Raw genomic sequence first — 7,739 nt, forward strand, 5'->3', positions numbered from 1 at the left:
ACACAAGGCGCATCGTTAATAAGCTTGGGAGGTAGGTGGAGAAAAAATTAACAAAGAAATTTTCTCCAAGTGAATCGTCTGCATTGGTTGAGAAAGATTGCAGACGTTTTACCCATATAGCTGTCTGCTTAAAGATTCATTCGCACACCTTTCACACGATAGCCGTCGGTGTTATGAGAGGACTGGCTTTTGGCGAGTGCTAGAAATTAGAAACCCAGAGGTTAATCTAGTAACGGCCTAGAATGTGAGGCATAGGTAGTGATCAGGACTCAAGACAGTGGCGGGGCGGGACAAAAAAAACCTTTTAGAGCCAGGGCGAACATAACAATTAGTAACAAGCTAGCAAGTTCACCCAAACATATCACAAACGTATCGACCCTTGTGATGCAAATTGGGAACATCGTGTTGGAAAGACTTCAGGTATTCAAAGTTTAGTGGGAAGGCTCGGTGAGGGAGAAACAGTATGGGAGAATTATTGATCAACAGGCGTATACACGTCAGGTTTGAAGGTTGTTAGCTAGATGGAACAAATTAAATGTACAACTACCAGCTAGCGGCACATCTGCCCACATAAGGCTAGAAATTCTTGGGATTGGCGCAAGTAGCACTAATGACATTCTTAATGGGGTTTCATGGGCATTAAATGTTAGCATTTTTGATGATGTGGCAGTGTATTAATGAAGAGGGAGGTGAAATGAGTTTCATTATAATGAAACCCTGTGTACATTATTTCCGAGACAGCTTGTGTCTTGCATGTAACCTAGGAAACAACAAGAGATGAAACTATGCTTGAGGGGAGGTGTTTCATCCCAATTTCAAACATTTTTAGATGATGTGTCACTCTAGGTAATCGTGACCATAAAACTCCCACTAAGAATAGCCTAAATGACTTTGAGTAGCAAGTTATCTACCATGTCACAAATATAGTAATATATCAAATTGAAGTAAAAGAACAAAAAATTTAACCATGTTTTCATTCATTGCATCCATCCACAGAAACTTTTGAAGTAATATTCTAGATATTTTAAAGGCAGCCTATGCTCCTGTAGAATCGCCAGGGGTATTACATATCTATCCATGAATTTAACCATTCTTTCTACTAGCCCAGCCATCTCCATCGAAACATAGCATGTCCATTCATTCATCCATATATAGCATTCATCCTTTCATCTGTAACATATATATTAATGCATTCTTCATGAACATATATGTTCATAAGATTCATCTATAGCATATTCACCCTAGCATATTCAACTTCATCCATTTATCGCTTGTTCCAAGTACAAAATAGGGCCAGAGATGCACACATATATAAAAGTACAATTCAAATACAGTTCCAGATACTGAGAGATGGTAAGCTGATAGGTAGAACTAATCACCTCCTGACCTCCATGGGAAAACTGGGATGTTCATATGTAGGAGTAGGATCATGGGAGACTTTACCGGGGTACCTCGGCAGATAATATGAACTCTTGCTCCAAGCTGTAGCATCTTCGGCTTAGTTGGTCTAGGCTACAGCCAGCGAGAGGAGCAGCATTAACTCTAGAAGACAGCAACTGCTGTATCTCTTGATCATCTCCTTGAGCAACTCGGGATAGCTTTGACCTTTTCGCATGCAGCGTGTGCAATGTCATCTCCACTTGCTTCATAGTAGGTCTCTCTTCACCTTGGAGCCTTAGACACATCTCTGCAAGGTGTGCAACACTGTTGATTTCTTCCTCAGTTGCTTCTTCACGAATTTGTGCAGTAACTATCTCTTTTATTGGCCTTGACTTCAACTCGCAGAGAAAGTAACTTGACAAGTTCTGTTTTGAGCCTGACTGAGTAGTAAAAATGGGCTCCTTTCTGACGAGCAACTCAACAAGTACAACACCAAAACTATACACGTCACTCTTTTGATTCAGTTGTCCAGTTCGGTAATACTCTGGATCTAAATAACCAAATGTGCCTTGTACATTTGTGTTAACATGGGTCTGGTCAATAGGAACTACCCTTGAAGCTCCAAAATCTGAAACTTTAGCAGTGTAGTTTGCATCAAGGAGTATATTAGATGACTTGACATCACGATGGAAAACCAATACAGAAGCTGCAGAGTGGAGATAGCAGAGAGCGCCTGCTACTTCTAGGGCAATTCTTAGGCACTCATCCCATGACAAAGAGAAATTGCTATCTGAACTTGAATGAAGAATATCATATAATGAACCATTGGGAACAAAATCATATACCAGCAATGGGACCTTGGTTTCAAGACAGCATCCGAATAGTCTTACGATATTTCGGTGGTTTATATGTGAAAGAATAATCACCTCATTAATGAACTGGTTGATTTCACTTTGTTCGATAGCCTTAGAACTTTTTATGGCCACCACTCACTGATCAGCTAAGATGCCTTTGTATACTGTGCCATGTCCTCCACGACCCAGCGTTTGATCAAAGTTATGTGTTGCCTTTTCTAAATCTTCTAAGGAGAATATTTTTGTCTTGTCACTGGTATTTTCGTCCAATGATATTAATTGTTCTAGGAGAATACCTTGGTTGTCCTGGAAATATTTCCTTCGTTGTTTCTTTTGCTCATCTCTTTTCCACTTAAGGACAATCAATACAGCACTTAAGCCCAGAAGAGGAACTCCAAAACCAACACTAAGGCCGATCATGATACCTATCATATGCACAATTATTGTTGTCGATTTTTTTTCTGTTTTTTGAATTATTGCGTGAAATCTATTGTCCACGAACTCACCTAGCAGAAGACTTTTTTGCCTGTTCGTTGGAGTGCACCCCATTTTTGTGGCATCATATTCTGTTTTATGAGGACATTTTGTGCAATTGAAACCTCCATAGTATTGTGGCACAATCCTTTACAAGTGCCCGGTCTAGTTTCACACTCATTGATATCTGCATCCACCTGTTAGTTTGTTACGACAAATCAATAAAAGCAAAACTATATATAAATGTGTAGAAATATATATGCACATTCTTGTGTGGGAATAACCTTGGCAACCGTTCCGGACATACGGGTTTCCGTGAAATCCAGTCATGCAGCTGCATCTGTATGAAGGTGAGTTCCCGGAGTAGGTGTCAGAGCATCTGCTATGCTCACTGACACATGCGTAGTTTGTCTTGTTAGATGCGGCATCGCAATTTATATTACGTCGATCCAGTAAAATGCCCCACGAAAGCAGCATGTCGTAAGTTTCGACCCTGATTGTGTCCCATAGCGAGCTCTGATTGGTGCGTTGCATTTCCCCTTTGGTCTTGCTTTTGCCGCGGTCGTACCTGACAAACTGGAGCTCCAAGGAAACAACTGTGTGGGAAAAAATTAAACGGCAGCATCCAGTACCGTTGCACAGCTGCTTGGCAACGCTTTCCGGGATCCCATCGTTAGGGCAGTTAACTGTGCATATCAATTCCCTTGAGTTAACGCCATCTAGCCAATATATATCAAAGTCACAGCCAATGAATTTCAGTTGTATGAATGATCGGCCAGTAAAAGATCGGCCAGGTACTTTCCATGACATGTTGTAGGCATCCACGCCGGATCTCATTGGTGTGGAGTGCGAAATGGCGACGCGTAGTAGATCTGTTATTTACCATGATCTATGAAATGAGGATTTGCTGCTGGGGGAAACCAAGCACATGAAACTGAATTGTAGCCAGAATAATACATGCTAGCATATTTTGATCTGCTTCAAGTGTGCTAACAAAACCCTACATCTATGTAGGAGATCGCTAACTAATGAACCAATTTCATGCACCAAAGACTCCAGCGTCCACCGAGCAGCAGGGAAGGACGACATGTATATTGTGGTGTTTTACTGTCTTTTTACGGCTATGTGGCACTGCAAAAACAGTTATTAAACTTTTCAAAAAAGAACAAGCACTAATTAAACTTTGCATGCTATACTTTCAGATGTGATACTTGCTAACTTTCTGACTTCAACCATCACTACGGAAAGCTAAAAATTGTCGAGTGTATTTTTTTTGTCGAGTGTTTTTTTTCGAGCACTCGGTAAACAAGCTCTTCGCCGAGTGCCAAGCTAAAAACACTCGGCAAAAAAAATACACTCAGCAAATCGGGGCTTTACCAAGTGTCAAATAAAAAATACTCGGCAAACTACCCTCTTTACCGAGTGTCAAAGAAAACACTCGGCAAAGAGGGTAGTTTGCCGAGTGTCAAAAAAGACACTCGGCAAAGAGGGGGTTTGCCGAGTGTTTTTTTTACACTCGGCAAAAAAATAATTTTTTTTTCTCTTTTCACCATGAAATTTTTTCTACTCCCCACATACAATATGTGGTACTCCATGTTAAAATTTGGTATATTTTTGGATTATTTGCTATATTTATTTAATTAATTGCATTTCAAGGAAATTTTTGGTATAAGTCAAATTTGAACTGCAAGTGATTCAAATTATGGAACAAAATGAGTAGAAAAATGATATTCATGTTATTTGGCCCAATTTGAGACCTGACCTATGAAATGAAAAGAAATTTCGAACATCTTGTTCAGGAAACACGACCATGAACGTGTGGCAGTAGTATTTTTAAATTGTAAAAAAAACAAGCAAAGTCTAAAAATCATGAAATTTTTCATGATGTGATGATATAATACGTGGAGGCTGTGGAAAAAATTTGAGAAGGTTTTGCATATTTTCATCATGTACAATGATTACAAACTGAAGCATCTCAGAAGAAGAATAGTAACTTTGAGAGGATTCGATAAGATTTAGAGTCGAAGTGACGATCGAGTTTAGTTTGACTACAAAACTTTTTGTATAGTCAATAGAGAACATATATTGGTTCGTGTGAAAATTTGGTATTTTTTTGAAACTGTTGCAAAAAAAATTTCAAAAAAACTTTGCCGAGTGTCCAACGTGGGACACTCGGCAAAGAAAACCCTTTACCGAGTGTCCACGTAGGACACTCGACAAAGGGCCAAACCCACCCGCGCCGCATAACAATTAAGACCCCCCACACATCCTCCGGCCCGCACTAGCCGCCCCCACACCCTCCTTCCGCGCGCACCCCCGGCCCCTCCCTCCGCGCGCACCCCCGGCCGACGCCCCCCTCCCCCACCTTCCTCTCCCGCCACCGGCTAGCCGCCGTCGCCGCCCCTTCCCTCCCTCTCTCCCTCTCCCTCTCCCTCTCCTACCGGCGCCCCTTCCCCTCCTCTCCCCTCCTCCCTCCCTCGTGTGGCCGCCCCGTCCCTCTCCCCAGATCTGGCCAGATCCGACGGGGAATCCGCCCCTCCTCCCCGGATCCGGCGGGGACTCACGTCGGGGGCCCCGGATCCGGCGGGTGTGGATGGTGGCGGCGGGCGTGGATGGTGGCGGCGGCGGCGGCGTGCGGCCGACGGTGTCGGCGTACCTCCTCTGGATCCAGCGCCGCCGCCTCCCCCCTCCAGATCCGCCCCCTCCCCTTCCCCTCCCTCTCCGACGCGGGCGGCGCCCCTCCCCTCCCTCTCCTCCGGCCCTTCCCCTCCCGGCTGGCAGTGGTGGTGGTGTTGGCGGCTGGTGGCTGGTGGTGGTGGCTGGCGGTTGTGGCTGTCAGTGGCGGCCAGTGGTGGTGCTGGCGGTGGTGGCCGGCGGTGGTGGCCGGTGGTGGCTGGTGGTGCTGGCGGTGGTGGTGGCGGCGGCGGAACAGGTTTTTTTTTATTTTTTTTCAAAAATTGGATGTCGAGTGTTTTCTGGCCACTCGGCAAAGACTTTGCCAAGTGCACGACACAAAACACTCGGCAAATACGTGTTTGCCGACTCAAAGTTTGCCGTGTGCCGTTTGCCGAGTGTAACACTCGGCAAACGGTTCACCGAGTGTATTTTGCCCTTCGCCGAGTGCCCCTGGCACTCGGCAATTTTCCAATGTCCCGTAGTGCATAAGTTCACGAGATCCAATCCAATAATTAATTACTAGTTATATCTTTCATTTTTATAAAAACCATGCATAGTAGCATATTCTCAACATCTAATAACCGACAAATTCTTACACAAGGAAGTTATTGTATAGTCCTCTGAGGACCAGTACGACAGAAGGAATAGTTGATTTTGGGTTAAGATGCGATCAATTCAATTTTGGGTTCATTTTAATTTGTTTTCTAATCCGATGTGATACATATTGATGCGGTGATGATGCGGTGATGACTTGAGTACATACACTTTCCTATTATTACTTTAGGTTATGCGCTTGGTACAAGCGCGCATAGCACTCTAATCTGACTAGTTAAACTTAGTTATCACCTGTCATGTTTATATTTTTTTGTGCTATCTACCTATGCAATTGTTTGCGTGTGTACTATCTATGGTTATATGCGTTATATTGAGTTGGAGCGAGGTTTGAACTGGTTACATATGTGTCGGTGTTCCCAATTTCAATTAGGCCCCGTTTGGATCATTGGAATTGAATTCCATCCTAATAATCATAATTTAGACACAAATTAATTAAGCTAATATAATTGTATGTGGAATATAGTTGTATATTATAGTTGGTGATATGGGAGAGATACTTGTATGCTGCATTTCTACTATAGAGAAGCGAGTCTAAGAGCGTGCTATAAGAATTGAATTCCATCTAATAACCATAATCTATAGAATCAATTTCCATCTCCCACCCCATGAATTTAAGATAGGCTTATATCTAAACTTTGGAAAGTTGTGGAATGCCACATTCCAACATAAATTAGCCTACTCCATTAAATAGATTCCAATTCCTTGGACCCAAACGGGGCCTTAATGATTCCCAACCGTAATCGACATATTCCAAGTTGAATTGTTTTGTTTCCGACATCCTATATATCTTATTTCGCTTTCCCAACCTGGCTCTCCCGAGTTTGTTATTTCCGTTCCCGAATAAAAATTTGAAAATGAAAGTGTTCAAGTCTTTTCCCAACCGATCCTGACCGTTTTTCATCTCGATTAGTGATTAACGTTCAGTTGAAATGGTTTGACGGCTTCTTCTATGAGCATAATTCAATTATGTTAAGGGTGCTTATGTTTAATACTAAAACCACCAGGAGTTCATATGGAACATGGTGTAGAAATATTGCCATATTGGCTTATGATGTCTATTGTGTAGGTCGAATATGGTGGTCAATGGGAAGAAAATAAGGCCAAGTAGACACTACTGGAAAACGAGCCTTTAGTTCCAGTTGAATAGGACCATAGATCCTGAAAATCCAATCGGGACTAAGTTTTTCGAGATGAAAGGGGGTCCTTTAGTTCCGGGTCATTCACCAACCAGGACTAAAAATATTGAAAAAAATAATAAAAAATGCCGAGTGCCCGCACCGGCCGCCGCTCGCCCTCCCGCACCCGCCGCCGCTCGCGCCCCCCGTGCCGGCCACTGCCCCGCACCTTGCCCCACTGCCGCTCCTCACTACCAGTGGGGGGTGAGCAGAGGGGGAAGGGGAGGGGTAGCAGAGAGGAAGGGGGTGGCATCGGTGGGAGGGAGGAGAGGATGAGGAGAGGGAGGAGGGGATCACCAATGGAGAGGATGAGGAGAGGGAGGAGAGAATGAGGAGAGGGAGAAGATAAGTGGAAAGGAGGAGCGCTGCCTAGGAGGATAGGGAAGGTGGAGAGAGGGCCCTATGAAATTGCACTGACACTCCCCTTTGTCCTGGTTGGAAATTCTAACAGGGACAGAGGGGGTGTCGGTGCCAGACTTTTTAGCTGTTACAACCAAGACTAAGGGGGGCTTTAGTCTCGATTGTAAAGACCAATCGGGACTAAAGTCCCTCTCGTCTGTGGTCT

General features: G+C 43.7%; 1 pseudogene; it reads right to left on the reverse strand.

Annotated features, from left to right (window-relative positions):
- Window positions 1-1,152: 1,152 nt before the first annotated feature.
- LOC117864611 (wall-associated receptor kinase 5-like) lies at window positions 1,153-3,219 on the reverse strand (annotated as a pseudogene).
- Window positions 3,220-7,739: the final 4,520 nt, after the last annotated feature.

Source organism: Setaria viridis, chromosome 7 (assembly GCF_005286985.2).
Source record: "Setaria viridis chromosome 7, Setaria_viridis_v4.0, whole genome shotgun sequence".
NCBI lineage: Eukaryota > Viridiplantae > Streptophyta > Magnoliopsida > Poales > Poaceae > Setaria > Setaria viridis.